Below are 20,281 nucleotides of genomic sequence, written 5' to 3'. Positions count from 1 at the left end.
TACTTGTGCAGCCTGTCAATGGGAAGAGATTCATCACCATCTCATTCCACATCACTTCAATTCCGGCGTCTAATTGTGTCACTTAAGAGAGACAACAATAACAGCAACCAAACGGACTCCTTATTGGGACTTAATGCTCGTGTCCTCCACCACTTCGCCCTTTTGTAGGTTGAAACTTTGGCTCACTTGTGCTAGTATCTGAGGGTGGGGCCCTCATGATGAGATTAGTGGCCTTATAAGATGAGGAAGAGAGCAAGAAATGGCCATATGAGCACAGAGCGAGATGGCAGCCACCCGCCAGCCAGAGCGGGATGGCAGCCGCCCGCCAGCCAGAGCGAGATGGCAGCCACCCGCCAGACAGGAAGAGAGTCCTCCCCAGAAGCTACCATGCTGGCACTCTGATCTTGGACTGTCAGCATCCAGAACTGTGAGAAAATAAATATTCGTTGGTTAAGCCCTGCAGTCAGTGGTATTTTGTTAAGACAACCTGAGTTGACTATGACATTCCTTTGCCCTCCTTCCCTTTCTGGTTCAGGATTCAATCCAAGATTGAGTGTTCTATTTAGATGTCTTGTCTCTTAGAATAATGTCTCTCTGCCAGCATTACGAACAAATAAATGAACCAGAAGCAAGGTTGCTACAAGGGAAGTTTTACCAAAGAATTTTTTCTTTTGACTACAAAATAATAATAGTAACAATAAAAATGACAAACATTGTTTAAAAAGCACTTACTAGGTACCAGTCTGTGTTAAAGGGTTGAGAAAGCTTATCTAATTAAATACTCCCAATAACACACGTAGTGGGTTCCACTATTATCCCCCTTCCCTTCATTTGCTAGTGACGTAGAGAAGTTACTTTCTCAAAGTTGATGCAATATTTAAGTGGCAGGGCTACAGATAATTCTCTAGAACAGTGCCTCTTAAATGTACATACAAGTCACCGAGGTATCTTGTTAAAATGCAGATACTTACTCTGCATGTCTGGAGGAGGACTCAGATTCTGCATCTCTAATAAGCTCCCAGGTGATGCTGATGCTGTGTTCCACTAAACACGATTTGAATAACGAGCCTCTAGAAGTACGTAACAGCTAAATGTGCCTGGCACGTAAGTGCTCACTAGATATTTTTTGAATTATTTAACAGAGAGAAGAGATAAAGAACGAGATTTTTAAAAATCTGTTGTTGACCTCATTTTAATCAGCAGGCCTTCATTATTGTCCCTTTTCTCTACAAGGATGTTGTAAAATCAAGTGTTTCCTGGGAGATCTGGAAGATTTTCAGACGCAAGACACTGCACAATTACAGAGAACCCAATGCTAGAAAGCTGAGGGCAGACCATCACCTTGCAGGGAACACTTTTCCTGTATGTGTGTCTACTTAGTTACAGCCTAATTTCAGCAAGACTATTCCTTTCTCTATCCTTCTTTGCACTGACCAGCTGGTGAGAATGCCATGAGTTAATGAAATGTCTCACCCTCTAAATGTCATATGAGGCTACAGGGGCTGCAAAAATCCTGTCAGGAAGACAAGATTCACAGGGAACAAAGTTAAAGCCCAATGCTAGCTAGCATGCCTACTTATGGTATGTGGATAGAAAACCTTCACATCAAAGCGAGTCACTGATATGCCAACTGCTCATTAGGGTTTTAGAGGATAAATTAAGTATAAGTACAGTTAGTGTGTAAGAACTTACAGAAAGAGATCAGTTTTGAGACTCAATAAATGCTCTTATTAATAGTCTTTTTTAAAAAGATTTTATTTATTTCCAAGAGAGCGCATGAGAGAGAGAGTGTGCGCAGAGGGAGAGGGACAAAGGGAGAGGGAGAAGCAGGCTCCCCACTGAGCAGCGAGCCCAATGCAGGGACACACGGGGACTTGGGGCTCCCAGGACCTGAGCCGAAGGCAGACACTTAATCAACTGAGCCACCCAGGCACCTCAGTTATAGCGTTTCTAACTGCTTAATTAAAGTATAATGGGCATGCTGGAAACTACACATCACATATTTAAAGTGCACAATTTTCTAAGTTTTGACAAATGTATATGCCTATGAAATCATCATCACAATCAAGATAGTGAAAAAATCCATCACTCTCCCACCAAATATTTCCTCAAATCCAGTCCTTACTCCATAGTAACAGAAGTAGAAGTCTACATTTAGATCTTAAATTTGTGCTGTGGTTTAGATTTCCAACCACAGAGGCACAAGCCCCAGATCTACTCCCCCATTTCCTCAGAGGTCTGAGTTTAGCTCTACAAGGCCCTTTCTCCAGGCCTTCAATGGTTAATAATTCCAAACTCTTCTGTTTTCCCATCCTTGTAAGTGTATTATGGGATGAACTGTGCCCTCCCCCCACCCCCAACCCCCCCAGCAAATTTGTATGTTGAAGTCCTATCCACCCTCCATCCAATATGACTGGTGGCTTTACAAAAACAGGGACTTTAGATATAGACAGCCACAAAGGGAAAACCATATGAAGACAGAGAACAGACAACCATCCGTAAGTCAATGACAGAGGCCTGCAGACACCTGGATCTCAGAATTCCAGCCTCCAGAATTGTAAAAAAATAAATTTCTGTTGTTTAAGCCACCCGGTCAGTGGGATTTTGTCACGATACTCCTACCAAACTGATACAGTGGTACAGCTGTTTCTCCAGTTGCTGTATCTGTTATCTTAAAGAGCTGTAATTTTTTTAACCTTATTACTTACCTAGTTACCTAGTTACCAACTGTATTCCTAGCTAACAATTCTTTGTGTTAAATTCTATTACAGTAACTGGTGCGGTTTCTGTGCCCTGATGGGACCCTGACTGATACATGCGCACAGCAGCCATCACCTCCTTGCCCAGCAAAAAGAAAACAGATAAACTGAGATCTTTTTTCTTTTTTTAAAAGATTTAATTTATTAGAGAGAGAGCACAAGCAGGACTAGCAGAGGGAGAAGCAGACTCCCCACTGAGCAGGAAGCCCGACATGCGGCTCGATCCCAGGACCCTGGGATCATGACCTGAGCCGAAAGCAGACGCTTAACGACTGAGCCACCCAGGCGCCCCTCATTCTAGATACTTCTTTTCACTAATGACGATGGCTGGGGTTCTCCAGCAAAGGCAGTGTAACTGCATAAACCGTATAAACGTCTGGTCTCTAAGGTACTGAAAACTAAGTGGTTAGTTCAAAAGTTTTTAAGAAAGGGTTTATCATTCCAATAAAAGGAGATTTAGAAAAATAAATGAGTCCTCTATGCAATTATATGCCAAATTTTTGTATAATAAAAGCTAAGAGGGCGCCTGGGTGGCTCAGTTGGTTAAGCAACTGCCTTCGGCTCAGGTCATGATCCTGGAGTCCCGGGATGGAGTCCCGCATGGGGCTCCCTGCTCAGCGGGGAGTCTGCTTCTCCCTCTCCCACTCCCCCCTCTTGTGCTCTCTCTCTCTCTCTCAAATAAATAAATAAAATCTTAAAAAAAAAAAAAAAGCTAAGAGAATATGTTAAAGTATGTTACTAAAATTGACTCAAAATAAAATCAAACATTTAAAGAGACTGATTACCATAAAAAAATTAGAAAGATATCGGAAACCTACCCTCATCTCCCCCCTCCCCAACTCCCACCATTTAAAAGACAACAACCCAGTTGTTTTTACTGGTGAATTCTACCAATCTTTCAAAGAATTCTACACTATTTAAACTGTTCCAGGGCATAGAAAAAGAAGGAAAACTTGACAAATCATTTTATGAAGGAAGCAAGACCTTGTCTCAGTTCTGACAAAGTTGCTCTACTCTACCCCCAGTAAAAGAAAGTAAAGATGACTTGTAAAGATGATCAATTTTCATGCACGTATCAGAGAAGAATGAGGCCACATAATTTGGGGAGAGTGGTCTGGGAATGGCTTTTTGCTTCTCTCTTTGAGAAAAGCGCCACCTCTGTCAATCTGTCCCATCCCTCTGCCTTTGAGACAGATCTCACCTAATTCATTTCTGACAACTGGGCATATGTCCCACTCTTAAAGATCCTCTGGAGGGAGAGCCAACATGCTCTTTCTCTCAACAATCTGTGCCAGGGCTTTACCTGATGTCATTAATCCCAACCTGTTTTCCCAGTGCTGCACAGCCGGCTAGTTCCTTGTTTTGTGCATGTGCACGCACGCGCGCACACACACACACACACACACACACACTGCTGTTTTCCTCCTCTATCCTTTAAACAGGAGATACATTCAGTGTTGACTATTGATGCTGATGAAAGGATCTGAGGAGAAAAATTAGGCATTTTGTATCATATCTCTAAATTATGTACTTGTCTGTTTTGGTGGACATACGGTCATGTGGGGCTGTTCTACTGAACTAAGAAAGTAAAGTGACCCTAGTGTACCAAAAGTAAGAGACCTGAGAAGGATCAGAAAATGACTATAAGGGATGCCTGGGTGGCTCAGTCGGTTAAGCGTCTGCCTTTGGCTCCGGTCATGATCCCAGGGTCCTAAGATCGAGCCCACCATGGGGCTCCCTGCTCAGTGGGGAGCCTGCTTTCCCCTCTGCCTGCAGCTCCCCCTGCTTTGCACTCTCTCTCTCTCTCTGACAAATAAATAAATAAAATCTTTAAAAAAAAAAAAACTAGCCTTAGACCCAAAGTCGTGGCTGACTTGTGATCTGTACTCCCTGATACATAAGATACACAAAAACTGATTCATATAAGAGCTCCAATGTTATTGTTTTCTGGGTTGCTTAGAACCTAGAAATTAGAACGTAGAATCTAACATGTAGCACACAGTAGTGATGAACATGTTGCTAATATTTAAGCTGTAAATATGACAAACAACAGTAAACATATCCTTTTTGAATCCCAGAAATGCCTAACCTCTGAGAGCACCCAAAACTATCTAGAAGTGACTCAGAGTGAGATGAGTGTCAGGAACTTGAAACCATATGCTTTTTAAAAATTTATCATTTAGTTTAGGATTCTGAGGGCTGTCCTCTTGCTTAAATAAAGTCATAGTTATGAAAAGGCACAGGCATAAAAAGAAAAAATGATCTTTCAATTCAAAAATTTAGTCACAAATAAATAGCTGTACCTCCTTGAAAGATAAGTCCAGATTGAAAATGCCTGAAAGACTTAAAGCTCATGATTTTTTTTAACTATATGGGCAGGAAGTAAAGTTAAAATAGGTAATATGTTTGTCTGCCTTGGGTTCAAATAAGTCAGTCAGAGAAAAACAAATACCATAGGACTTCACTCATCTGTGGAATTTAAGAACAAAACAAAGAAAAAAGAGACAAACAGACTCTTAACTATAGAGAACAAACTGGGGAAGGTAGGTGGGGCAATGGGTGAGATAGGGGAAGGGGATTAAGAGCACGCTTACCTTTTTTTTTTTTTAAGATTTTATTTGAGAGACAGAGAGGGAGCATGAGCAGGGGGAGGGGCAGAGGGAGAAGCAGACTCCCCACTGAGCAGGGAGCCCGATACAGGGACACATGGGAGACATGGGACTCAGTCCCAGGGCCCCGGGATCAGGACCTGAGCAGAAGGCAGACGCTTAACCCACTGAGCCACCCAGGCGCCCAAAAGCACACTGACCCTGATGAGCACTGAGTAATGTATAGAATTGTTCAATCACTATATTGTACACCTGAAAACTAATATAACACTGTATGTTTATTATCCTAGAATTTTAAAAAATTTTAATAAAAAAAAGCAAAAAAAAAAATTGTGTGGAATAGAACATTAGGTAAATCCTAAAATCCTCCTGATTTTTAAGGAAACAAAGAAAGCTAGCTTGAGAAAGTTTACTAAAATCATTTCCTATCAATACTGAATTCATTACAGCCTCCAAATATTCTGATCCCAGGAGATGACAACTACATTATATTACACAGTCCTTCTGTGGACTGAATTGTGTCTCCTCAAAATTCATACATTGAACCTCGTGGGTCGCCGGAAATACTCTATCATTGTTTGGGGGCTGTAAAGTGCATTTGCAAAAAAAAAAAAGTGTGTGCATATGTAAAAATTCATGGAACACTTAAGATCAGTACATTCTGTATATGTGATATATTCAATAAAAAAAGGAAACACAAAAAAAGAAAAAAAAATACAGGTATGTATCATATAAAGCACATCTGGTCTCGGGGAGCCTGGGTGGCTCAGTGCGTTAAGCCTCCAACTCCTTATTTCGGCTCAGGTCATGATCTCAGGGTTGTGAGATCGAGTCCCGTGTCAGGCTCCGTGCTGAGTATGAAGCCTGCTTAGGATTCTCTCTCTCTCTGACCTCCCCACCCCTGCTCATGCTCTCTCTAAGATAAATAAATCTTTAAAAAAATAATAAAGCACATCTGATCTCGTCTGTGTTGCTTAGTAAACTGTGGAGCCTGCCAGTTTGTAGTGAAGGTGGTATCAGTGGTCACATCCAGGTTTTATCTCTAGATGGAATCAGAGCACCAGCTGCCCTGCAGGTCAAGTCCAGAGCCCACCTCAACCATCCCCTACCTTTCCACACATCCTCCGCCCTGATCATCTTGGTAGCAGGCCAGAGCGGGAAGCAGTAACTACTTTCAGCATTGACCCAGTTACAAATTCTTTCCCAGAAAAAAAGGCCTAAGAATGCGATAGAGTCACTAATTATGCTGTACAATAATCTCAACCACCTCTCAACTTTCTCTACTCCAGGCCTTATAATGCCCCTCTTGGGGCACATTCAACCCCAAAGTGGGGCATGCACCCTTTGAATGCTTCTTTTTTTATGGTCCCTACGTTCCAGCTCTTGAGGTTCACATCCCCTTCCGAGTGGAACAAGGTGGTCTACACACGGCACAATCTCCCCAGTACCTGCTATTTCTCCCAGGTTTTTCTAGTTTTTAAAAGACACACTTTTTTCTCTGTTTCACAGCTTGTCTTTTTTTTTTTAAAGATTTTTTTAATTTATTTGACAGAGAGAGACACAGTGAGAGAGGGAACACAAGCAGAGGGGGTGGGAGAGGGAGAAGCAGGCTCTCCGTGGAGCAGGGAGCCCGATGTGGGGCTTGATCCCAGGACCCTGGGATCATGACCTGAGCCGAAGGCAGATGCTTAACGACTGAGCCACCCAGGCGCCCCAGCTTGTCTTCTTTTTCTTCTTTCTAGAATTCCCCCATCCAGACTGTCATGAAGGAAGAGAAAGGAATATGAAAATAATATAGAATATTAGAATGTAGAATAAATAAAATAGCTCCAGAAGATGACCAAAATATTGTGCAAGTAACAGCTTTAAAGGAGTAAATTGTGACCCATTAATTTGAAGTTTATGGCTCTGCTATTCTCAGAGAGCATAATAAAAACATGTAATCATTTGCAAGAGAAATGATAGCAGTAAATCCCTGGAAATGGAGGTTACAAACAAACCCAACCATACTGCTGTGTTCGCTAATGTAATGTCCAACTGAGTCATAACTGCGAGGAGAGACTAGAAATAATTTTGACATCATAATCTGAGCTTGGTCTAATAGGCTTTCAAAAACAGAACATGAAAGAATGAGCTCAAGAACTAGGGGCAGGCGGGCCTGGTGCAGGGATATTTATTACCCTCTTCTTTCTCAGCAATCACCCCCTCAACTCCGGTCACCTTTCCATCCCTTCCCTTCTGTTCAGATTTGTTCCCTCCAGCCATTTCCTCAACAATGCTGCTCCATTTCCATGCCTCTGGGGTTCTCACTGTAGCACCTAGCTTATTGACACTGAAGGGAGGCCTGGGCACAAAGCTGCCCTTATTCCTTACCTGGGCCCTGCCTGCCACCACAGCGAAGATGAACCTCAGTTGCTGACCAGCCGGTTAGCTGTGGGAAAGCTTTTCAACCTCTGAAAGCCTCAGTTAACTCATCTAATATGATGAGGTTAAGATTAAGATTGATATTGGGACGCCTCAGTGGCTCGGTTGGTTAAGCGATCCCAGGGTCCTGGGATCGAGTCCCGTGTCGGGCTCCCTGTTCAGCCGGGAGCCTGCTTCTCCCTCTGCCTGCCGCGCCCCGCCCCGCCCGCCGCCGCCCGCTTGTGCGTGCTCTCTCTCTGACAAATAAAATCTTAAAAAAAAAAAAAAAAAGATTAAGACTGATATTAAGATTTAGATTTAATTACTTTAGGATTTCATATTAATTCATTCAATCCTCACAACAACCCTATGAAATAAGTATTACTAAGTCCTATTTTACAGATGAGGGAACAGAGGCACTGAGAAATAAGTGGCCTGCCCCAAAATCACACAGCTACAAAATGGCAGAGCTGGGGTTTGAACATGTATATGGCACCTGAGCATAAATTTTTCATCCGTCTACTGCCTCATATACTTATTCAGTTAACACTAGCTACGATTATTACTGACTGGCAATTTAGGGTAATGGTCCCATTATAAATGAAAGGATAAGCTGAAGATGGGCCTGATGTTTACATAGAAAGAAAACTAGCAGAAGCTACTGATCATCACAGGAGTAGTTCATTCATTGATATATTCACTTAATAAATATTAGGGCTAGGCACTGTTCTAAGGGATGAATATGTAGCTGTGGGTGAGAAAATGTTATGGTTTTAGCTCTGTACCTTTTCACACGCTTCTCCTTTTGCTTGGAATACACACACACACACACAGAGTATGGTCAATCCCCACTTTTTCCCCTGTCGGTAAAAGGCAGCTAGGGCTCAGTCAGCTCTGGATTCTCACCTTCTGCAACATCTCAGATTCTTCAAGTAAACTCAGAGAGGAGCAAAAGAATAAAAGAAGAACATAAAAAAGGAGAAACGGAAAGAAACAAAAGAAAAAAAAATACATTTGGGGGAAAGAATACATTTGGGAACGACCAAAAACAAAAATTAGAGATAAAAATGGAGTATTAAAGAGTGGAAAAGATGAAACCAAGAGGCAGTTTAACAATACTTTCTAGTACATTAAGGATTTTTACATGGAGAATAATAGTAAGCTCTTTTCTTTAGGGAGTTGTAAGGGAGGAAATCATTTCCTCCCTGAAAGTGGTAGAGGCCGAGTCAGGTAGCTTTACTGGGCACTTTCGGTAGGCAGGGCATGATCACTGCTATCAAGGGGCTTACACTTTAATGGGAAATACAGCTGTGCATAACAGGATGACTAATATTCAATTTAATGGAACAGATTAGAAGAGCAATGAATTCAGAGAAGGGAGAGATCTCTATGAATTCATGAGCTGAGATAGAGAGGAAACACTTCACTGAAGAGATGAATTGGTGAAATACTATCAACACAAGATAGACTAGGGCAAAGAGAAGAGCAGTAGAGAATGGCTAGAAAATGCATTTTTAGCAGCTCCTTGCTAAAATCAATTTCTTTACTTCCTCACTAGGACCTATGCCAGGTTCAGCAAAGCTCCCTTCTCCAGTTTTTTTCTCCCCTCTTTCCACTGGATAATTCCATCAACACTGTTTTTCTATCATCTAAAACACAAAACCGGGTGCCTGGGTGGCTCAGTTGGTTAAGCGACTGCCTTCGGCTCAGGTCATGATCCTGGAGTCCCTGGATCAAGTCCCGCATCCGGCTCCCTGCTCGGCAGGGAGTCTGCTTCTCCCTCTGACCCTCCCCCCTCTCATGTGCTCGCTCTCTCTCATTCTCTCTCTCTCAAATAAATAAATAAAATCTTTAAAAAAAAATAAATAAATAAATAAAACACAAAACCTACCTAAACTACTAACGTTCTATTGCTCCATTTCTTTCCTTTTTTCTTTTCTTATGGGAAAATTGCTGTACATCATTGTCTATACCCATGTCTCCTACTCCTCGCCTCAAGTTCTCTCTAGATCCTACTACATTTGGGAGAACCCCACACCAAACTGCTCCAACCAGGCCTGCAGTGACCTTCACATGGCTAAATCCCGTGGTCAATTCTCAGTCCTCAGCTTATTTATCTGACTCACTTGATGCCTCTCTCCATGAAATGCCTTTCTGGCCTGGCTTTCATGACACCAAGCTCCACAACTTGGTGATATCATTCAGTCTCTTTAAATATCATCTATATGCGAATGACTCCCACATTCCTATCTCAGCGACATTGCCACACTTGTAGACCCAACTGCCTCTCTGATACCTCTCCATAGACGTTCGAAGGCATCTCAAACTTCACAAATCTAAAATCTTTTTCCTCATATTCCTTACCCACTTCCCCCCAATTCTACTCCTTTTACAATGTTCTCATTGTTATCCTTGATAAATGGTGGCTCTAATTCAGCTACTCAGGCCAGAAATCTTGAGAGTAATCCTTGAACTCATCTTCTGCTCACCCTACATCCAGTTCAGTAAATCTAATAGCACACTCTTCAAAACATCTCCAGAATTTGGATTTATTAGTTTAACACCTCTTGTACTGCTGAGTTTAAATCGCTATCATCTCTCACCTGGATTTTTACAAACCTGCTAACTGGCCTGTTTCCACTCTTCTAGGTTACTCTCAACAAAACAGGCAGAACATCCACATAAAATGCCAGTCAGACCAGGGTACATCTCACTCACAGGCAAGGGCCAAGGTCCTTTCTCCGGCCCACAACACCCACACAATCTGCTCTGCCTATTCTACTTCTCTAATTCGTCTAGAACACTTGAACTGTTCCTCTAGGCCAACTCCTTTGACCTCCTCCCATTCCTAGAACACACCAGGCCCTGATTAGGGGCCTCCGTGCTTGTTTGTTCTTTCTGCTTAGGACGTGCTTCTCTCAGATATCCATGTGGATAGATTCCTCACTTTCTTCAGGGCTCTGCTCCTAGGTCTCTTAGAGAGGACCCCCTCGGCCACCCGATCTAAAATTCTGAACTCTTCGCAAAACTTCCAATCCTCCGTCCCTCTTTATTTTCGCCCTTTGCACTTATCAATCATCATACAATAAAATGTACTTATCTTATTATCTGTCCCCGTTAGAATCTAAGCTCCGCGATGGCAAGGCTTTACTGCTTTGTCCCCAGTGGCCTTGAACAGCAACCCACAAATATTTTTTGAATGAATAAATGCTATCAGATATTCATTATAGGCTTCACAATATTCAACAGAATCTGTATTCAGAAAGAAACTGTTTTATATAGAGAATAAGCCACTAGAAACTGAGGAATTTGACTATGGGTGGGGGAGACATACTTTGCATTTTATACAGTAATCTGCTTTTTTTCTACTTAATATATTGTAAATATTTTCCTACTTCTTCTACAAGATGATCTGTAGAACACATCTTGATTAAGAATCATGGTAATTCCACCTGCTTTCCAGCAAATTCCATTTTGAAAATACGATTACATATTTTTTAGCTTTTTAACATCTCCACTATTATTATTTATGATAACATCCTTCCAAAAAATAGTTCTTGTTATTTTCCAAAGTTGAATGATAAACATCTCTAATCTAACACTGAAGAGTTTATTTCTTTTTTCCGTGCCACATCTTCAACTATAAAGACAAACTGTAATGCATCTAGCAGACCATAAAAGGAGTAGCCTAGAGATAACTCTTCATTAATACATTCTCATTATTACCTATCAAAAGAGATGGAATTTTGTGTCATGCATAACAAAAACTCAATAATATAAAATTTATATTTCAATGGCTTTTGGCGATGTAGTACATATGCATATTGAACTATTTGGATGTGAAATTTAAAGAATTTTTAAAATCTCTTCAAGGAAATAATCCAGAGAATAGCCCACATACTCCCAAGAACAATGATACTGTACTACATTAAATCTTAAGGTACCATCAATAGTATAGCTCACCATTTTATTATCTACCATGAAGAAAAGAGGAAATATCACCCATTAAACTATGGCAAATGCTTTTCTATCACTCAGATTTTTATTTTATGACTATTGAAAGAGCTTTTTCAGGTTTATTTAGACATAAATGTCTATCATATATCATTCTTGTGCTTATATAAAAAGGAAAATATAAGTGAAATAAATAGGTCAAGGTATTCCCAATACTTCATATTCAGAGGCTGGCTCGTCTGAGTCACTTCTGAACTCAATCTCATTGATATCCATGTTTGCCACCAATTTTGTGAGTTATGACATCAGAGCAAAAGAATACTCCACCCGTGATGTCTGGGGCTTTTCTGATCTTACTATCATGTGCCAGTGTATGGTTTTCAAACCACAAGTAGACTTACAGTCTTTCTCAAATGCTCCTGAAATGGTCTGCTCCCTGAAACTTTTAAGGAGCTGCAGTTTCGCAGTCATGCCACCAAGAGGTAGCAACCTAGGACGCACGTCCCAGCAAAGGTAACTAGATCATGCCCGCTTCGCTGGTTAACAGTTACTGTTAAGACGCCTTATACTGCAAGACACACCCCAATTTCAGACACGTAAAATGTGCAAAAATGTGACTTCAAATGTATAACATATGGCAACAAACTTCCTTTTGCTTCTGTTGGGAGGCAGTAGGGAAATCACCCTGTTTGGTTTTGGTACGGTGCACCGCAACTCTCCCAGCTACATGCTATGACGCATGGAATCTATGTGTTACTTCTCAGCAGCAGGGAAAGATTCCATTTTAGGCAACAGACCTGGAAACCACTGTGGAGGCTGCTATCAGAGGTTAATAGAAGCAAGCTGAGGTCAATAGAAACAAGAGCCCTGTTGAGGCCGGACCACGTGCAGACAAAATGTCACGGGTTTAGTTAAGAGGGATGAGTCAATTTGGTTCTGCCCAACCACTTGCAAATGCAAGATTCTGTGAATCTTCCAGATTTTTTTTCTACTGGACTAAGCTATAAGGGCAAATGGCTAAGATAGAGAAACTTAGGAATTCACCGTTTAATATGCTGGTTAAAAAAGGATTCACATTAGATATTATTATTTAACATTTACTGAGTTCCTTAGGTCTTATAACAGGTGTTGAAATACAGTATTAAAGGTAATCCTATAATCCTCAGGAAAAAAATGTTGGCTTTTTCAACCCTAGCATGAAAAGAAGGGGCTCCCCGTATTATGAGTCAATTCACACTCGTAGAAAACCCATTAAAATAGCTGGATATTATGCTCAAATCTCTTAGAGTCCTCTGGTACAAAATGAGGATTAGAAAACTGGCTATAGAGGGGCGCCTGGGTGGCTCAGTTGGTTAAGCGACTGCCTTCGGCTCAGGTCATGATCCTGGAGTCCCTGGATCGAGTCCCGCATCGGGCTCCCTGCTCGGCAGGGAGTCTGCTTCTCCCTCTGACCCTCCCCCCTCTCATGTGCTTGCTCTCTCTCACTCTCTCTCTCTCAAATAAATAAATAAAAAATCTTTAAAAAAAAAAAAAAAAAAAAGAAAACTGGCTATAGAGAATGTTTCCGACCTGTGCATGGTTAAACTTACCCTTAAGTATGAGATTGCAAGAGTCTTGCCCTGAGGAAAAGAGCACTGTAATTTTTTCCTTCTCGCATAATAGGTATGCTAAAATAATAAAGCAAAAAGACATAGTTAAATCAATTTACCTGACAAAGAAGTGCCTCTTTGTATTCCAGAGGAAGGGAAGAAAGTAATGGTGATGTAGCATCTGCACTTCACTAGGCTTTTGGCAGGGGTCATCTCATTTAATCCACCCCAGTGTATTTGTAAGGAGGTGATTTTGGAAACCAAGGCTTGGGAAACCCAAGTAACATGCCTGAGACGGTGAAGCTGGAACCCCGCCTGCTTAACCGCCTGCTTAACCTTCTCAGTTTATGCTCTTTACACCCTCACACCTGCTAAAAGATTATGAGTCTGCCAAAAGTAATGCTTTCTGCCTCCATATAATCTTGCATTTCTCAAAGAGTATGAATAGCTAAGAGAGAAGCCAGCCAATCCACATCAAGACACAGACAGATATTCAATTTCTATCTGCCTGGTAATCAGCTTAACAGTCTATTTACTGAAGGGAGTTTCTAGAATGCTCTCTGGCTGTAGGTTACTTTGCTAACATTACTAACGAGATCCTTTCCCAGCACCAAATCAAGACCATTAGGGAACCCTCTACCTCCCCCTTTTGCTTTACTAACTACTCCCTTCTTTTCCTGCCCCCACCCCCTCCATCTCCCATACTGGATAATTGGGAATGGAAAAACTTAGTAGAGGGGGCAGTCCTCCTGCCCCCTAGTCTTATAGCCTAGAGTGCTGGGGCTTTACAATTGGGTCTTTTTTTTTTTTTTTTTTAGATTTTATTTATTTATTCATGAGAGACAGAGAGAGAGGCAGAGGGAGAAGCAGGCTCCCAAGGAGCAGGGAGCCTGATGCGGGACTCGATCCCAGGACCCTGGGATCATGACCTGAGCCAAAGGCAGACGCTTAACCATCTGAGCCACCCAGGCGCCCCTACAATTGGGTCTTAATCCTGGAAAGATTAAGCAACTTCCTTCAGCTTGACCCATAATTTGAGGAGTCTTGCAAACCCAACCAGAATCAGGGTGTTTTATCTACTAGATCCTGTGGCAGCCCGCATCTCAATAAAATGAACCACTAATTCTTTTCCACATGTGATGTTTGTCTTCTTTCTTTAAAGTACTCTCTTTCTACATGTCGAGCAAAAACAGAAAATCTCTTTGGCTTTCTTCCTCCCTCCCTGGCACTCTATTTATAGTTCCAAATGTTGCCAGGTGTCAGCAACAAAATTAAAGAGGGACCATTAGTGTCTCTGCAAGCTGTTGGTGTTACTTAGGGCACATCTAATATTTTACATTAGCAAGTTCAGTGAAGTTGCATTCATTCAAATATCCCAGACATTTTAAAGATACCAAATGATTTACTTGTTTGCAATCCCCAAACAAAGCATCCTTCTGTGCGTGCACAGTTAAGCTGCTAATACCTAAAGAATTGAGCCTGGGGGAGTCATGATTCAAGCTGAAACGCTTCACCGAAAGTGCCTGTGCTAGCTGGAGTGTACTCAACTTCATGTTGTGATAACGCAGATAAGTAGCTATGCTTTCCCACCAAAGAAATGGAGCAAGTGCTTAAGATGGTAATTCCCGTACCTTGCAAACCAGGCGCACGTGTTCGTCAACAGGTTCAACTCATTTATCTAGAAAATGGGAATGGTTTTAATTAAGAGACAACTTCTGAAAAAAGTTAAAAGGACTGCTCTCTCTATTGCTCTTGCTTAATTAGCTTTATCTTGGAAGAAAGCTACTAGGCTACTTAATTTCATAAGTGTGACAGGAAGTGTCTGTGGATGGGTGGGTGGGTGTGTGCGGGGGCAGGGGCCGTAGAACACAAAGCAATTTTGCTGTATTTCTTGGAATTATTCGTATGAACAAGCTTATATTTCGACTAGTGGATTAGACATAGGAGGCATATAACCAGGGTGCTGCCAACTCCTCCCAATCCTGCCTGTCAGGAGAAATGACAAGAAAGTAGCAGTAAATGAAGAAATCACCAAACCACAAAAAGTAACTTTTAGTTTCCCAAAGCATAAATGGTCATGAGAGCCTAATTATAGTGGAGACAACAGGTTTTGGGAACTTGAACTCACCAGATCTCATTTGAAAGTTAGCCTGGCATTTTTAAGACCAAAATATGGGGGTGGAGGGAGAGATAAGGAAACTAGGTTTCTCTTCTACTGTTTGCTTTTAGCAACTCTATGTGCTTTACGGTTAATTTTCACCAAAACCTTTAAGCACATATTTTTGTATCAATTAAAAGATGGCGAAAATGGGTGTACAGAGGCTCTGAATTTGGTCACACAGAAACGCAAGGCTAAGCAACCCTAAAAACATATGCTAATCATTATATGCAGGTAGAGTGGACAGTCAACCCTAAGTCTCTATAGCTTCAAAGCCCTTCTCTCTCTACTCTGCATGTTGAGTTTTGCTTTTTTTTAAAAGCACCATTCTGGGAGGGGAAAAAAAAATGAAGCCTATATTAATAATGTTTTTGAGGGCGCCTGGGTGGCTCAGTTGGTTAAGCGACTGCCTTCGGCTCAGGTCATGATCCTGGAGTTCTGGGATCGAGTCCCGCATCAGGCTCCCTGCTCAGCAGGGAGTCTGCTTCTCCCTCTGATCCTCCCCCATCTCATGCTCTCTCTCTCTGTCTCATTCTCTCTCTCCAATAAATAAATAAAATCTTTAAAAAAAATAATAATAATGTTTTTGAATATGTCTAGTTATATTTCAATGCATTATAGTTCTAAAAATTACAGAAATTGGGTGGCTCAGTCGGTTGAGCATCCTACTTTTGATTTTGGCTCTGGTTGTGATCTCGGGGTCATGAGATCGAGCCACTCATCAGACTAGGCAGGAGCTCAGCAGAGAGTCGGCTTGGGATTCCCTCTCTCTCTCTCTCTCTCTCTCTCTCTCTCTCCCCCTCTTCCCCTCCCCCGGCTTGTGTACACACATGTGCACTCTCTCTCTCTCAAATAAATAAATAAATCTTTAAAAAAAAACTTTAAAAAAATAAAAATAAAAATTACAGAAGTACTAATAGCAAAGAAGACATGCCTCGATATCCAGAAATGAAAGTAAATCAGAATCATTCAGGATTGTAACTAGAGACCCTCCACAAAAACTAGCAGTTTACCGAATTATCAATTTTCTTTACAGCTTTCCCGGAAAGGAATGTCACCAGTTACTTCTAAATATGCCTCGGGTTCCCACCACTGAACAGTATTAATTATAAAATCAAATATAACAACTCTGACATATTCCAGCTTCCCCTCCTACCCCATTCCACAGTCCACAACCATGTGCACCAGCCTACTTTTGAGTAGTTTAGGGCAAGGCTCAGTTCCCAAATCTCACTGTATAGAGTATTAGCATAAACCTTAATCTGTCTAGAATCTAATGACATTTTCATTGCTCTAGGCTTAGCTAGCCTGGGGCATTTACTCTCTATTCCTTTTTGGTGGTGGTGGTGGGTGTGGAGCGCTATTGACAAAGGATGCTTCAAATTTAAAACTTCATAAAATTTCTGAAGACCTTTTTTCTTGAACAAAAAAAGGTCTTTTAGACAAAACACCTTGTTTTCATAGTCCCAGGCTTTTATACTTGAATTTTCTCATCTCCTTTACAACTAAAATCAGTGTGTAAATTTTTTTATTAAAATGCAGAAGTTCTGTACTGTTTGAGTCTTTTCAAGAGCTCAGAGAATAGTAGGTGTATTTGCAGCTCTCCCATATTGATCTCTCTGTCATCTTCAGGATTAACTGATTTGCTTCAAATAAGATTTTTGTACTACCTGCATCAGAGAGAATTTTAAAACCTCAGTAGAGAACTTAAAGAAACAGAAAATACATAGAAAGTACCATAGCAAATAAATATTTATCTTTATTTTACTTTGCAAGTTATTCCAAAGAGACTTCTAAATAGCATGAATGAAATGCATGGTTGTGGAAATAACCCAAGATCAACCAAATGAGAAAAGCAAAAGCTATTCCTTCAGAGCCTGCTATAGCAAGGCTGTGTTGGTTCATGAACTCCAGAGCTTCTCGGGAAGAAATGTGAAACTGGCCCCACACACGGACGGCAAGGAAGATGCAGCTCCTGCAGACGGGCAGGTGGCAGTGAGAAAGGGACAGGCGGGGCTAGGTAGGGAGAGATAGATATGCGGCTCGGTGATCAGGCTCACAGAAATCCCAAGAATGTGGAGATGTAAGGAAATCAGAGATAAGGGAACACCCCAGACCACCCTGCCCTAGGTGTCTGAGGGGAAAGTCTTATTTATTTATGACAGTCTCCCGGGGTCAACAGAAAATAACCAGACCCTAAAAAGAAGTAAGCCATTAAAGATGTTATCACTAGTCCTTAATCAACGGTGCTGCCAGTAGAGAAGTCAAAAAGATTTAAGTTCCCTGGTTAGCTTTCTGTAAAAGATCATCCCTAAAAGCCCTCAGTGGCAACCCTGTCAGGACCCCTCTCACTCCTGAGAGCTTTTTTTTCTGTATCCTTGCTTAATAAAACTCTGTCGCTTTACTCACTCTCCTTTGTCCTCGAGATTCATTCTTTGGCTCCGTGAGACAAGAACCTCGCTCTCCCGCTTCAGCGGGTTTAACAAGCAAGGGAACGTACCTAGGAGTCTTGTCTCCAGAAGCCGCAAGATGCACAGATCTCCACACCCGCGTGCCAGAAACTTAAAATTTGTTTATGTAGAGGCCTTACCTGGGTTAGGTTGAGTGTACCATCCAGAAAGTCTCCACTACCCATGGCTGGCTCACGGCTGTGTCCTTGAATGTACGCGGCTCCAGCGCCGGAAGGGCGGGCAGAACGTGCAGAACGTACATTCCAAGGACCGGTCAGGGGAGGGGCCTCCAATAGCTCAGTCCAGCTCTCACCTCAAGGGTCAGCTGGCAGTCAAGTCCATTCGATGACCTCCTCCAAAACTCTACTCCTCGTGACTGGCACCTGTTTCTAGAGACAGTGGGCCGCCAGCAAGGCTACTCCTCTGCTGCAGATGGGCATGCCACCTCGTCAAAGTGGGAGTTTGAGCCACGGCAGACGTCGGTCAATGGAACATAGTCTCAACCCACACCTTGATAGAAGGGACTTCTTACCACGAGAGGTTATTCCTTCACGAGAGGCTCTACCTAGAGGAGCGCCGTGTACTCTGCTAGGAGCTGTTGCTCTGTGGGGATATACCTCGTTTCTGCCCCTTCCAGAGCGAGGACCAAACTCCTAGGGGTTCTCTCTCCTTCTGTTTTCTCTGCTAGTGTCCACCCCATACCTCCTGGAGTCACAGATACATCTAACTTAAATGGGAGCCTTGCTTGGGGGATGCCCAGAGCTCTACTCTGCATCACCGGTATTCCTGCCTTCTCAAAGACAACGGGCGGCTCTGATCCCCGGTCCCACACATGCCCTTTCTTTACAAACTGCATAAGGGGCAGAGGCATTGCCAGGTGAGGAATCAAGGTGGTCCAAAACCCCCAAATCCCTACGGAAGGCTCATACCTCTTTCATGTTCTTAGGGGTTGGATAGGCTTATACCTTACCAACCACAGCTTCTAGGACAACATGAGTCTTACCCAACCAACACTCCCCAAAACTTAATGGCGGTGCCTGGGCCGTGACTTTCCTGTTTCACTCCTCTCCTCTCCCTCAGAAAAGTGCAAAGTCTGCACAACGTCTTGCAGCAGAGGCAAGACCTCATGTGTTAACATACTGATGTGAGGAAGGAAATCAGGGACAGATCTCAGGCTACCATCCCATGACATACCGTGAGGCTGTGCAGCCTTGGGGAAGCACTCGAAAGGTCCACTATTGCCCTTCTCACATGAAGGCAAACTGATCTTGTGACTCAACAGCCAGGAGTATACTGAAAAAAGCATTTGCTAAGTCCAGTACAGACTGGCACATGCCAAGGACCATGACCAAGGTATCTAAGACGGCAGTGCTGGGCACAGCCGCATGGACGGGAGGCGCTGCCTTGTTCAGTTCTCCAGAGTCCACAGCCATCCGCCAGGAGCAGATCATCTGGCTTTCTTATCGGCCATACCAGGCTGTTGAAAGCACTAGGGACAGGGCATAAAATACCCACTCAGTGCAGTTCTTGGGTAGTTTCTCCAATTTCCTTATGCCCCCCCACCCCGGGCAATTGATATTGTTTGATAGTTAACATTTTTCATGGGGCCAGTCAGCTTACTGGGTCCCAGTTGGCATCTCCCCTCAGCACTGGTTTGATTACTGTAACACAAAGGTGGAATTCACCAACAAACGTTTGTGGAGTTTGGCCTTGTAGGATATTAAGACCCATAATATGTTCTCTGGTATTAGAGAGATAAAACCTCATATTCTCAGAGGGGAGAACACCGAATTTGCAGTGTCAAAGTGACCTTCCTGACCAAAACCATTTGCCCTCCACAACCTATAGATGGCATTCAGGGGCCAGAAAATTTCTGAGGGTTAATTACCATTTATTAGAGTACATTTGGCTCCAGTAATCCAGCAGAGCCAGCACCTTTAATTTATTTCTGGGGGACCAGTGAAGAGTGAAGTCAACACGAGGCCTCTGATCCCCTCCATTGGCCCTCACCTGGAGGCAATCCTGCATCCTGCATCCTGTGGGAAGAACCGATCCCAAATGAGACTGTATCTCTGAGGCCTCTGCGGGAGCAGGAGAGGTATCTGGGATGCTAGAGGCAGATGGGGCAGATCTGAACTGCTATTTGGGTTTTAAGGCCTTCCACAAGCTGACAAACACAGGGGTTGCAGGTCTATGTTTTCAGGTGGGGGCCAATGAAGCAATGAAGTCAACCACATTTGATTCTGGGCTACTTTTACTGGACCCTTTGCAGCTGGATTTCCCAGTATCATAAATGTTTTGTCCCATGACTGGGCTCAGCATGGATGTCAGCATCTCATACCAGGTACCTTGGGTAGAC

General features: G+C 42.6%; 1 long non-coding RNA gene across 1 annotated transcript in view; it reads right to left on the bottom strand.

Moving 5' to 3' along the window:
- Positions 1-20,281, bottom strand: part of LOC144379821 (uncharacterized) — a 148,108-nt gene that overhangs the window by 100,254 nt on the left and 27,573 nt on the right. The window lies entirely within an intron of this gene.

Source organism: Halichoerus grypus, chromosome 1, assembly GCF_964656455.1.
Source record: "Halichoerus grypus chromosome 1, mHalGry1.hap1.1, whole genome shotgun sequence".
Lineage (NCBI taxonomy): Eukaryota > Metazoa > Chordata > Mammalia > Carnivora > Phocidae > Halichoerus > Halichoerus grypus.
The sequence above is the reverse complement of the archived record's forward strand: the minus strand, read 5'-3'. Positions and strand labels throughout refer to the sequence as shown.